The sequence below is a fragment of the Diceros bicornis genome, chromosome 4 (assembly GCF_020826845.1).
Source record: "Diceros bicornis minor isolate mBicDic1 chromosome 4, mDicBic1.mat.cur, whole genome shotgun sequence".
NCBI classification, from domain to species: Eukaryota; Metazoa; Chordata; class Mammalia; order Perissodactyla; family Rhinocerotidae; genus Diceros; species Diceros bicornis.
Window position 1 is genome coordinate 30,223,384 of NC_080743.1, and position 13,318 is coordinate 30,236,701.

General features: G+C 41.6%; 1 protein-coding gene across 1 annotated transcript in view; it reads right to left on the bottom strand.

Moving 5' to 3' along the window:
• The window catches only part of ARHGAP29 (Rho GTPase activating protein 29), a 73,076-nt gene extending 60,266 nt beyond the window's left edge, over positions 1 to 12,810 (bottom strand). Inside the window, exon 1 of the mRNA XM_058538569.1 lies at positions 12,731 to 12,810. The gene's annotated coding sequence lies outside the window, so the exon portion shown is untranslated. The remainder of the gene's footprint in view (positions 1 to 12,730) is intronic.
• Between the last annotated feature and the right edge of the window lie 508 nt (positions 12,811 to 13,318).

The following is a 13,318-nucleotide window of genomic DNA, read 5'->3' on the forward strand; positions in this document are numbered from 1 at the left end:
GGGCGGGGCAAGGCGCAGGCAGCAGGTGGGGGCGGCTGCTGGCTGTCAGCTGCGCCCCGGCCTGAGGACTGTCCCCGACGTTGCAGGACGTGTTAGCCACCCCGTGCGGCTTGCGGCAGGACAGGCGGAGCGACCCTTAGAAACCTGCCACCTGATGACCAGATCTGGCTAACAGGAGTTTCTCGGATGAGCAATCTGCATTTCTTATGAGGTACTTCTTTTGACCACCCTGTTCCTCTCCAACTCCTTTAAGAAAACAAAACCAAAACAGGCCCCCACACAAGTGAAGTGTAACACACGCCTGGCTCGACCTCCAAACCTGCCAACTACTCTGCCCTCTGTGGAGGGTAATATTTTCCACTTAGACCTATATTACTTTCTTCATTTGCACTCTCCAACTCGCTCAGAATGAGAAAAATGTCTGAGAAAGGTGGAATAATTAAAGAAAGCAGCAGGGGCCGAAAGCACATAACTTCCATATCATAGTACTCACTGGAACAAGCAATATCCTTTATCTCAGTGCAGGAACATTCAGAAGGAACTGATGGAGGAACAGAAGGCACATGGGGAGCATGGCTGTGGGTAGCCGTGGAGGCAGATAGAAAATGATCACACATGGGGGAGCTCGGGAAAAGACAGCAGAGTGTGAGGAGAAGGAGAAAGAAAATGGGGATGTGGACATAGCGGGAGAGAGAGAGGCAGGAGGGCAGAAACTGATGAAGGCAGAAAGAGAAAATAAGAATGAAAGATAAAAGAGAGAAGGCAGGAGACTACCTACTTACAGAGACAGAAAAAGTGAGCATGATAGAGCCAACAAGTGAAGTAATGAGAGAGGGAGAAAATACTCCTTGACAAAGAGAAGAGATATCTCTCATATCTTTGGACCCTTACAGGAAAAACAATGTTGAGAAAATAAAGCAAATTTGGCCCCTCAGGTGCTCCTTGGAAAAGATAAATATGAAAATACTTAGCTCCTTGGTTACGTTAGCTCCACACTGGATTTTTCAGACACAACTTACACAAATTTACCCCTTCAAGGCCCAAACACTGACTACATCAAGTTAATATGAGGTTCTATTTCAAATTTTCTTGGATTTGAACTAATCAGCTTATATTTTGATATGTGCCATTCTTGCACATACATTTCAGTCCTAACTAAGGTCATAGTAGTGTCTTGGACCTTTAGGACAGTATTTAATAAAGGCTTAATAAATTAAAAAAAAAAAAAAAAACAGTACCAAGGACATGCCACAGATACTCAGGAAATCTCAAAACCAAACTATCCTTCTAACCACACTTAAGAAGAAAAACGCACCATGGACTCTCACTGTGGAAACCAATGATGCCCTGAACTGAAACAAACCAATCAGAGGAGAGGTCAGCAGTCCCCCAGACCAAAAGGGGGCTGGAGAAGTGCAACCCTGATTAAATCATATGTAAGGTTTGGGGAAGAAATATGAGGAGGTCACTCAACCTCAAATACCCCCTTACATCTATTTTAAAATACATTAATTATTTTGTGCTATCTTATCCACTATTCTCCCTAATAAAGAAGACTGTGTTCCTTGTTAAAGTGGAACTGGCAATGTCACTGACAATGTCTTGAACAAGGTCCTGATGGGAAGAAAGGGTATGTGGGGTGGAGGTGGTGGTGTGACGGAGACAGAAAGGAGCATACAGGAGGGACAGAAAAAGCAGTGAGAGAGAGACAAAGAGAGATGTGAGAAGGTGAGAAACAACTGTGGAGAGGAGAGAAAGAGAGGAAAAGAAGACTGAGAAAGATGCAGAGACAAGTGGAGGCAGAGAAAGAGAAAATAAGATGGAGACAGAATAAGGAAGATAAGAGAGACGGAGAGAGATGATAGACAGAAAGAGATAGACTACTCACTGACAGAGAGGGAAAGGGGACACCTCTCACACACAAGCAGTTCTAGAGAAGTGAAGCCATCAGGCTCCTACCTTGCTACTTGGAAAAAATAAGTATGAAAACCCCAGGCTCCTGGATTACCTAGGCTCTAAAATTATTTTGCAGACTTAATTTTTAAAAACTTACCCATGAAGCCTTAAACATAACTGTACCAAGATCAAAAGCACTAGAAATTCTGAAAACCCCTAAAAACCAAATGTTCCTTTAAACCCCACTGGAGGAGAATGATGCACCATGGACACACTCACCATGGAAACCACTGATGACTAAAGTGAAGGACACCAATGGGGAGAGAGGAAAGGATTCTGAAGGCCAAGGGGCAGGGCAACCCTCAGGGAGCTCAAGGGAGGAAGGTCTGCCCCTTGGATCTGCTCTGGGTTAATCTTAAGACCCTTCCTACCAGATCTACCTCCAAACCATCTTAAAACAGCCAACTATAGCACATAGAACCTAACACAGAGTGGGTCTTCAATTAATATTAGACAGTTATATTTTAAGTAAAGTTATCTGAGAGAAATTTGGGAAGTCTCTTAACCCCAATCCTTCTCTTAAATCTTTCAAAAAATACATTAATTATCTGTCATCTTCTTCACCCTTCTTTCTCAGTAAGGCGGATAATGACATTTGGAAACATTCACAAAAATGGTAGTTCCACTTTTAAATTAAAAGGATTATTTTATTAATCTCCCAACTTGCATTTTGTTTAAAGTAATTTTATATCACACAAATAAGTTTCAAGTATGAAAAGTACATTATTACAATAATACCTTTCTGCAAATTCAAAATTCTTCATTTATAATTAAACCGTAAAGTGTTCAAAAACAAGAAAAAGTAAAACCATCTGTATATGTATTGTCAAAGTCCAACATCTTAAAATGTTGCTCAACAAGTTGCAGAAAAACATTTACAGAAGCAACATATAATTGAAAAGAAACTACTTGTGTTTTTACCATTTTATATTATTATTGTCTCTGGTACTTTTTCCTTCTCAAACAGAAATTCACATCCTCTATAATGTTGTTCTTGAGTCAGCCATTCTGTGAAGCCTCAACTTGCATACTGGTAAAATCTTTTTCATGTGTTCTCTGCAGTGTTAATATAGTCAGTATTGTTATTTTTGCTAGATAGCGGTCTTCATATTCCGGAAGTTGATTCTGTAGTTTAGGTAGCCTACTTTTCATAACAGAATATGGATCTAAAAACATTTTACAATGTCTGGAAACATTTTGTATTGTCACAACTAGGGAGGAGGTTGTACTGACATCTAGTGGGTAGAGGCCAAGGATGCTGCTAAACATCCTACTGGCACAGGAGAGCACTTCCCAAACCTCCCACCTCCACCCTTAACAAAGAATTATCTGGCCCAACATGGTCAATAGTGTCAAGGCTGAGAAACCCTACTCTAGATCCAATTACCACTTTATGACTAACATAGAAGATAGAAGACAGAGGAACATGTTAAATTACATCACAGAATGCGCTCAGCAAAATCTCAACTGTGAGCCATTTTATAAAGCAAACAACACAATTTCTCAAACAAATAAGTTGCAAGGTAAAGGATGGAAATAAAATCTCTAGATTAAAAAAGCCTTGAAATTTTACATATATCAAGTGCAGGAATAAATGAGACCAGATTTGCCCTTCCAATGTATTGTTTTCTGACACTGGACTACAGACAGCACAGGACTGTGATCCCCGAGAGATGGGATCACAAACAAATGATATAAGCCCTACAACTGCCCCAACTTTCTGCCTGGAGGCACATTCTAGACCATGGCACAGGAAGAGGGAAGCCAAGCAGAGCGTGGTACTTTTGTTAAGTTGAGGAGACAAGGATTACAGTTCAAGGAGACTGGGGCAGCTGTAATCTGTAGAACAGAGTACCAGAGAGGAAGGAGGGAGGCAGAGGAAGAGCTCCAGAAATTTGCATAGGCAATTCCTTAATTTTCTTCTTTGAATACAAAGCTGCACATGTGTAGGGCGAAACTCCACAAGGATGGGCAAAGAATGTCCAGGGAGCTGTAGCTGAACAATTCCCAGGGCTCCCACAGGGCTGGGAGACCTCTGAGTTTTCACCAGCTAGAGTAGAGAGACCTATTGAACACTCAAGGATAGATCCCAGAAGGACATGTGTTAGTAGTACATCTAACCTAGCCCTAATAAAAATGGTATTCTAGAGGGTCGGCCCGGCCCAGGGGCGTAGTAGTTAAGTGCGTGGGCTCCGCTTCGGCGGCCTAGGGTTCACAGGATCGGATCCCGGGCGTGCACCAACACACCACTTGTTAAGCCATGCTGTGGCAACATCCCATACAAAGTAGAGGAAGATGGGCATGGATGTTAGCCCAGGGCCAATCCTTCTCAGCAAAAAGAGGAGGATTGGCATCGGATGTTAGCTCAGGGCTAATCTTCCTCAAAAAAAAAAAAAAAATGGTATTCTAGACTCACCACAAAGAAGCTTCAAAACAACCCTTATTTTGTACATTTCTTTTTTTAAAAAAATGATATTTAAAAGAAAAACAATGTGTTATGGCATTTACAAAACATACAGAAGTAAAATGTATGACAATAGCACAAAATAAGGGAAGAGGGAAATGAAAGTATACAGTAAGGTTCTTACACTACATGTGAAATAGCATAATATTATTTGAAGGTATAATAAGTTAAAATGCATATTAAAATCTTCAGAGGTACAGTTAGTAAGCCAATAGTGGACATAAATGGAATTTCGAAAAATTAATCAATCCAAAAGAGGCAGGACAAGAAGAAAAAGAAACAAAGAACAGATGAGATGAATTAAAAACAAACAGCAAGATAATAGACTTAAACTCAATCATATAATAATTACATTAAATATAAATACTCTAAACACCCCTATAAAGGCAGAGATTGTCATATTGAATAAAAAAGTAAGACTCAACTACATATTGCCTATAAGAAACAGACTTGAGGGGCCGGCCTAGTGGCATAGTGGTTAAGTGCACACGCTCCGCTGCGGCGGCCCGGGGTTCGCAGGTTTGGATCCTGGGTGCACCGACGCACCACTTGTCAAGCCATGCTGTGGCGGCATCCCATGTAAAGTAGAGGAAGATGGGCATAGATGTTAGCCCAGGGCCAATCTTCCTCAGCAAAAAAAGAGGAGGATTGGCATAAGATGTTAGCTCAGGGCTAATTTTCCTCACAAAAAGAAAAAGAAAGAAAAGAAACAGACTTGAAATATAAAGACACAGATAGACTGACAGTAAAACAGGCAACTAGACGTTTGGTGGTGAACACGATGTAGTCTATACAGAAGTTGAAATATAATGATGTACACCTGGATTTATATGTTATAAACCAATGTTACCTCAATAAAAAGAAAGTAAAACAACAGAAAAAGATACACCATGCAAATACTAATCATAAGAAAGCAGAAGCAACTCTATTATATCAGACAAGAAGTTTTACCAAGGATAAAGAACAATACTTCATAATGATAAATGAGTCAATTCATCATAAAGACATAATCCTAAAAGTGTATGCATCTAAATATAGAGCTCCAGAATATATGATGCAAAAAGTGACAAAAATGTAAAGAAAAATGGACAAATCCCAATGACAGTTAAGATTTCAACAATCCTTTCTCATTAACTGATAGAACAAATAACAGAAAATCTGTAAGGATATAGAAAACTTGAACAATGCTATCAACCAACTTGACCTGATAGATATTTATAGAAAATTCCACCCAACAATAGCAGAATACACATTCTTTTCAAATGCACATAAAATATTCACTAAGAGTATATATGGGAGCATACAACAGTTCCCAGTAAATTTAAGAGGACTGAAATCATATAGTGTATGTTCTCTGACCCAAATAAAATCAAATTTGGAATCAATAACAGTAAGATAATTGGGAAATCCCCAAATATTTGTAAATTACTTTTAAATAATCCACGGGTCAAATTTCCACAAAGGAAATTTGAAAGTATTTTCAACTGAATGAAAATGAAAACACAACATTTCAAAATGTGTAAGTTACACAGTAAAAGCAATGGTTAGAGAAATATATAGCTTTAGATGCTTTATTAAAAAGAAAGAAGGGTCTAAAATCAATGATCTAAGCTTCCACTTTAAGAAGCTAGAAAACAAAGACCAAATTAAACACAAAGTAAATAAAAGGAAGAAAATAATGGCAAGAGCAGAAATCAGTGATATAGAAAATAGACAACAAAGAAAAATCAATGTAACTAAAAGCTAGTTCTTTGAAAAGATCAATTAAATAGATAAAAACCTAGCTAGACTGATCAAAAAGTAAAGAGAGAAAATACAAATTACTAATACCATAAATTAAAGAAGGGACATCAGTACAGACCCTACAGATATTAAAAGGGTAGCAGGGAATGTCACAAACAACTTTGCCAATAAATTCAACAACTCAAATGAAATGGAAAAATTCCTTGAAAGACACAAATGACCAAACCTAACACAAAAAATAGAAAATCTGAATAGCCTTATACGCATTTAGGAAACTGCATTCATAATTTAAAACGTCTCACAAAGAAAACTGCAGACCCAGATGGCATCACTGATAAAATCTATTGAACCAGATAAAATAATCCTACAAAAACTCTCAGAAAACACAAGAGGCAAGCATATTTCCCAACTCATTTTATGAGGTCAACATTACCGTGATACCAAAACCAGACAAAGGCATTACAAGAAAACCACAGACCAAATTTCTTAACACAGTATTAGTAAGTCAAATACAACAATATATGAAAAGGATAATACATTATGACCAAGAAGGGTTTGTCCCAGGAATACAAGCTTAGTTTAATATTCAATAGAGAAAAACCATATGATCATCTCAATAGATGCAAAAAAAGCATCTGACAAAATTTTGTATCCATTCATGATTAAAGCAGTCAGCAATGTAGGAATAGAAAACATTTTTTTCAACCTGATAAAAGGCATCTACAAAAAATCTACAGCTAACATCATAGTTAATGATGAAAGAGACAATGTTTTCCCCTTAAGATAAGGATCAATATTGTTAATGAAGAACGTCTTAGCCAGCACACTAGAACAAGAGAAAGAAATAAAACACATTCAGATTGAAAAGGAAGAAGTGATGGGCTGGCCCCGTGGCTTAGCAGTTAAGTGCTCTCGCTCCGCTGCTGGCGGCCTGGGTTCGGATCCCAGGCACGCACCGACGCACCGTTTCTCCGGCCATGCTGAGGCCGTGTCCCACATACAGCAACTAGAAGGCTGTGCAACTATGACATACAACTATCTACTGGGGCTTTGGGGGATAAAAAAATTAATTAATTAATTAATTAAATTTAAAAAAAAAAAAAGAAAAGGAAGAAGTGAAACACTTTATTCCAAGCTGACATGTTTGCATACTGAGAAAATCCTAAGGAAACTATAAATAAGCTACTACAACTGATAAATGAATACAGCAAGATCACAGAACACAAGATCAATATACTATAATAAATTTTATTTCTATATACTAACAACAAACAATTGGACACTGAAATTTTAGATACTAATACCATTTACAATAACATCAAAAAACAAGATATTTTTAGGAATAAATTTAACAAAACATGTGCAAGATCCTAAATTTAAAACTACAAAAAATTAGTGCAAGAAATTAAAGAACTGAATAAATCGACAAGTATACCGTGTTCATGGATTGGAAGACTCAACACTGTTAAGACTTTAATTTCCCTCAAATTGATCTAGTTTCAAGCAATCCCAAACAAAATCCCTCCTGGATTTTTTGTAGAAACTGACAGGCTGAGTATAAAACGTGTATAAATATGTAAAAGATCTGGAATAGCCAAAGCAATTTTGAAAAAGAACAAAATTGGAGGACTTAACACTGCCTGATTTCAAGACTTATTATAAAGCTACAGTAGTCAAAACAGTGTGATACTGGTATAAAGAGAGACAGAGATCAACAGAATAGAAAAGAGTCCAGAAATAGACCCACATATAGACAGCTAACTGATTTTCAAGAGGTGCCAAAGTGATTCAATAGGGGAAAAGGTAGTCTTTTCAATAAATCATGTTGAAATAACTTGATATCCATAGGAGAAAAAAATAATCCTCAATCCTTACTTCACAGCGTACCCTAAAATCACCTCAACATGTATCATAGACCTAAACATATAACCTAAAACTATCTGTCTTTTAAATTCAGGAGTCAGAGGGGACAGCTGCCTGTTTTTATAAATAAAAGTTTTGGGGAAACACAGCTATGCCCAACTGTTTATGTATGTCAATAACTGCTTTTGAGCTACAACAGCAGAGTAGAGTAGTTGAGGTGCTATAGCTTGCAAGCCTAAAATATTTACAATCTGGTCCTTTAAGATTGTAATTCTAAATTTTGAGGATCCCTGTTCTAAAAGAAAGCATGAGAGAAAATCTAGGGAACAATTTCTCAGACAGACACCAAAAAGCAAGAACCATAAAAGAAAACATCAGTAAACTGGACTTCAACAAAATTTAAAACTTCTACTCTTTGAAAGACAACTGTTAAGAAATGAAATACAGGGGCCGCCGGTGGCGTAGTGGTTCCGCTGCTGGCGGCCCAGCTTCGGATCCCGGGCGCGCACCGATGCACCGCTTGTCAAGCCATGCTGTGGCGGCATCCTACCTAAAGTAGAGGAAGATGGGCACGGATGTTAGCCCAGAGCCAGTCTTCCTCAGCAAAAAGAGGAGGATTGGCAGTTGTTAGCTGAGGACTGATCTTCCTCACAAATAATTAATTAATTAATTAATTAAAAAAAAAAAGAAATGAAATACAAGCCACAAATTAGGAGAAAATATCTGACAAAGGACTTGTATCCAAATTATATCAAGAACTCCTACAACTCAATAATAAGAAAACAGCCCAATAAATTAATGAGTAAAATATTTGAACAGATACTTCGCAAAAGAAGATACACAACTGGCCAATAAGCACATGGAATAGTGCTCAACATCATTACTGTCAGGGAAATGCACATTTAAACCACAATGAGATACCACTAAATATCTACTAGAATTCTTAATTTTAGCTAGACTGAAATACCAAATTTGGGTAGGATGTCGAGCAACTGAAACTCACACATTGCTGCTACACAAGGTACACAACCGCTCTGAAAATTATCCGGACAGTTTCCTATACAGTTAAACATACATTTTTACCATACAACCCAGCAATTCTACTCTTTTATACAGCCATGCATCACTTAAGTCTGGGATACGTTCTGAGAAATCTTTGGCAATTTGGTCATTGTGCAAACATCATACAGTATTCTTACACAAACCTAGATGGTATCACCTACTACACACCTAGCCTATATGGCAATAATCTTGTGGGACTACATTGTATATGCAGTCTGTGGTTGACCAAAACATCATTAAGCGACACATGACTGTATATCCAAAAGAAATGAAAACATACATTCACCCAAAAACCTGTACACAAATGTACATAGCAACTTTTTCCATGATAGTCAAAACCTGGAAACAACCCACATGTCCATCCACAGATAAATGGATAAACAAATTGTGATATATAGCCTTACAGTAGACTACTACTTAACAACAAATATCCATGATACAGCAAAAACCATGGAGGAATCTCAAAAATATTATGCTAAATGAAAGAAGTCAGGCACAAAGAATATACACTGTATGATTGCATTTACATGATATTCTAGAAAAGATTAATCTAATCTTTAGTAACAAAAAGCCTCAATGGTTGCCTGGGGACAAGGGTTGTGGTGTGGGGGTTGGGGGAGTTCTAAATGAGCATGAGGGAACTTTTCGGAGTGATGGAAATGCTCTATTATCTTAATTATGGTAGTGATTACATGGGTGTATACATTTGTCAAAACTCAAAGTGTATAAAAATCTCATAACACACTGGTGCTCAATGAATATTAGATAAATAAATTATAAGTAAAAGTATAGGAGGTTCCCAGCACTGGCCTGGTAGCCTAGTGGTTAAGTTTGGCACCCTCTGCTTTGGAACCCTGGTTCTCAGACGTGGACCTACACCACTCATCAGCAGCCATGCTGTGGCAGCGACCCACATACAAAATAGATGAAGACTGGCAACAGATATTAGCTCAGGGTGAATCTTCCTCAAGCCAAAAGAAGAGGATTGACGACAGATGTTAGCACAGGGCGAATCTTCCTCAGCAAAGAAAAAAAAAATTATAGGCAGTTCCATATGAATAGTCCTTCAAACTCACTCCCTCCCTTAATACTTTTCAAAACATTTTCCATCCTCTTCCTTAGAAAGGAAAAACATGGTATTTGAAAACTTTCTCAGCAACAAATACTGGAACATTAAGAAAAAGAAAAATTCTTATCTAGGGAGGCAGTAACATCAAATGGCTCTTTTGCTTATCAGAGTAATAATCAAGTCAAAGAAGGAAGTACAAACCCTCCACAAAAATCCTCATCATACCCAAATGTGTTCCTACTCTTCCTTTTAAACCTCCTTCTTTCTTTACACATGAAGGTGTCTTTTTGTGTTGTGGCTCATCACGATGCCGGAGGTGAGGTGGGAAATTAAAAACAAACAAAATAGCCTTTAAAGCAGAATCATGCAACCTGATCAGTGACATCATGGTATGCATCAGGGACACCAGCAACTCTGCCTAGAAGGGCCCTTCTGCCTTCTGTGATTACTAAAATCATTCTCTTAACTTCAATCTCACACAAAACATCACTTCTTCAACTTCTTCAAAGAAGCCTTTTCATTCCCTCCACTGAAAATAAATTATCCCTCTACTTTCCTGTAGGATATTTAACATACTTTTCTTGGGTAACCCAAGGTATTATGCCTTGGGCTCTATTGATTCAGAATTGTCCACTTCTACCCAACAGACTGCAAGTTCCACAGGACCCTGTATAATACAGAGTGAGATCACAGTAAATTTTCTGAGTGGATGCTGAATGAATCACCAATGGTACAGGAATGAAAATCCTTCCAGGGTGCCTTCTGGGCATGAGTTTTCTAACATAGTACTAACCCCTAGCACCAACAGCAGTGGTTGTAGAAGCCCACTTTCCTAGGTCAAGGGCTTTTACAGCTGGGAAGTAAAGGAGCTGATAATTTAGGTGGATGTTCTATTTTAGGGAGGTAGGCAGAACCGGAGTGACCCGCCACGTGGATTTGCTGAACAGTGCTTTCTTCATCCCAGCCAAAGTTCTATTTCCTGCCAATTTGGGGACTCAAACATTTTCTACCCAGGCCTATCTTACTTTCCTTCAAGTTCACTCTTAAACTCTTAGAATTACGAGACCAGAGCTGTTTGTACCCTAAAGCTAATGAAGCCTAAGCGTCAGGCTTCCTCACCTGCACAGCTCCTACCATCAGGAAGCATTTCTAAGTACCCATTTCTGGCAAACTGCCTAAAGAAATCTCTGAAGAAAGGGATCTACATCTCCAAGATTCTCATAATTTGTTGTGATTTCTTTACTCATTCTAAATATTCATTTCATATCTAATTTTGAGATCTTTTCCTTGAAGAGGAAAGCCCCTTCCCCAAACTTAATAAGGGGGTGAAGTCGATCCCCAAAAAAGAAGAGGAAAGGAAAAGGTAAACGTGGAACAACAAGCTCCTCCGCTATTCTGGCTCCACTGCGGTATTAGAACTTTCACAAAACACCTCCTAACACCCCCAAAAGATCCACCCTTAGAAGACAGAGGATGTCAAAGATCCAAAAAACCCAATGTAGGGGGTGGTGGTAAACAAACCTCACAAGCCTCTAAAGAGGGGTGGTGGTGAAAAAGCGAGACAGATCCCGGACATGTCAGAGCGGCTCAAAGTCACGGAGGGCCAAAGGAAGGCTCTCCCCCGAGCACCAGGGTCCTGGGACATCCAGGGAAACAAAATCACAGGGATATATTTTCCTCGTAGTAGGAGCAATCCCCCCCGCGCCCCTCGCCCCGGTCAATTCCTATTTTGCAAAGCACAAGACCTGCCCTAAGACCACGGCTGGGAAAAGGTGGATGGGGCAGGGGGTGCGGGGGTGTGGGGTGGGTACGGTGAAGGGACAGCTACAGAGGGAAGAGAGAGGAGGAGTGGGGGGTGTGTGTGGAGAGAGGGACAGAAAGGCACCAGAGGGGGGCACTCGGATAGAAAGAGTGCTTTTCTACCTTTAGTTTCCCCCCTCCCCAAAATAATAAACAGCCTGGGCCTAGGTGAGGCGAAGTGTGATAAGGTAGATGTGGACACGAGATGTCTGTTATTTTATCTCAGCCCTTGCATTTGTCAGACTGAAACTTCAGAAAACGCCACCAAACTTCCAAAAAGATTCCAAGTGAGGAAGGCGCAGCTCAAGACCCGGTGCAGGAAACCAATGCGCGGACGGGGGGGGGGCGGTAAAGGAGCCGCTGAATTCCAGAAGGAGGCAGATGAGGGTGTGTGGTCAGGGCAGGGAGAGGGGCTGCAGGGCTCTCGAGGCGTCCTGGAAAGGGAGGAAAGTCTGCCCGTCGAGCCTCCCCGGCGGCCGGGGTGGCGTCGCCTCACTCAGGGCACCCACTCGGGGTCCGCGGGGTCTGCGCACCGCCCGCCCGCGCCCTCGCGGCTCCTCCGCTTCCGCCGCGCCCGGCGCGCCCCTCGCCCCGCTCGGACCCTTCCCCGAGGACCATGAGCCACGAGGACCCCGGCCCGGTCACTGGCGCAGCCCGGAGCCACCTCCGCTCGGGACGGCTGCATGGGCCGCCCGTACTCTGGACCGCAACTCGCGGGCGGCCGCAGCGGGTGACCCAGCCCCAAGCCGCCGCCGCCGCCGCCCCACACTCACCGCGGCGCTCCATCCCGCGTCCCGGACGCGGACGCCCGCCCAACACTCAGCGCCACCGCCGCCGCCGACGTCTGGAGCTCGCCGCCCCCATCCCCCACGGCCCGCGGACGCCCGGCCAAGCCGCTGCCGCCACCCCTGCAGCAGCCGCTGCCGGCCGCGGCCGCCCCGCCCCCTGGCCTCGCACCTCCCGCCGGCGGCCTGCCCCCTGGGGCCCAGCCCATTGGCCCGCGCGCCCGGGGGGCGGGGCAAGGCGCCCGCAGCAGCTGGGGGCGGCTGCTGGCTGTCAACTGCGCCCCGGCCTGAGGACTGTCCCCGACGTTGCAGGACGTGTTAGCCACCCCGTGCGGCTTGCGGCAGGACAGGCGGAGCGGCCCTTAGGAATAAGTCACCTTTTACACCCTCCAGCAGGGAGCAGGTCCTCTGTCTGTGTTGTTTAAGTGGACATTTCTCAGGTGGACACTTTGAATTCCTTCCAGTCAGAAATCTGGTCTTCAACTTGTTTTGTCCGCCTTCTTCCTACATCCTCCTTATCCTTTTCAGAACAAAAATAACATTTTATTCTTAACTTTAAAACTGCTCCCCTCTTTT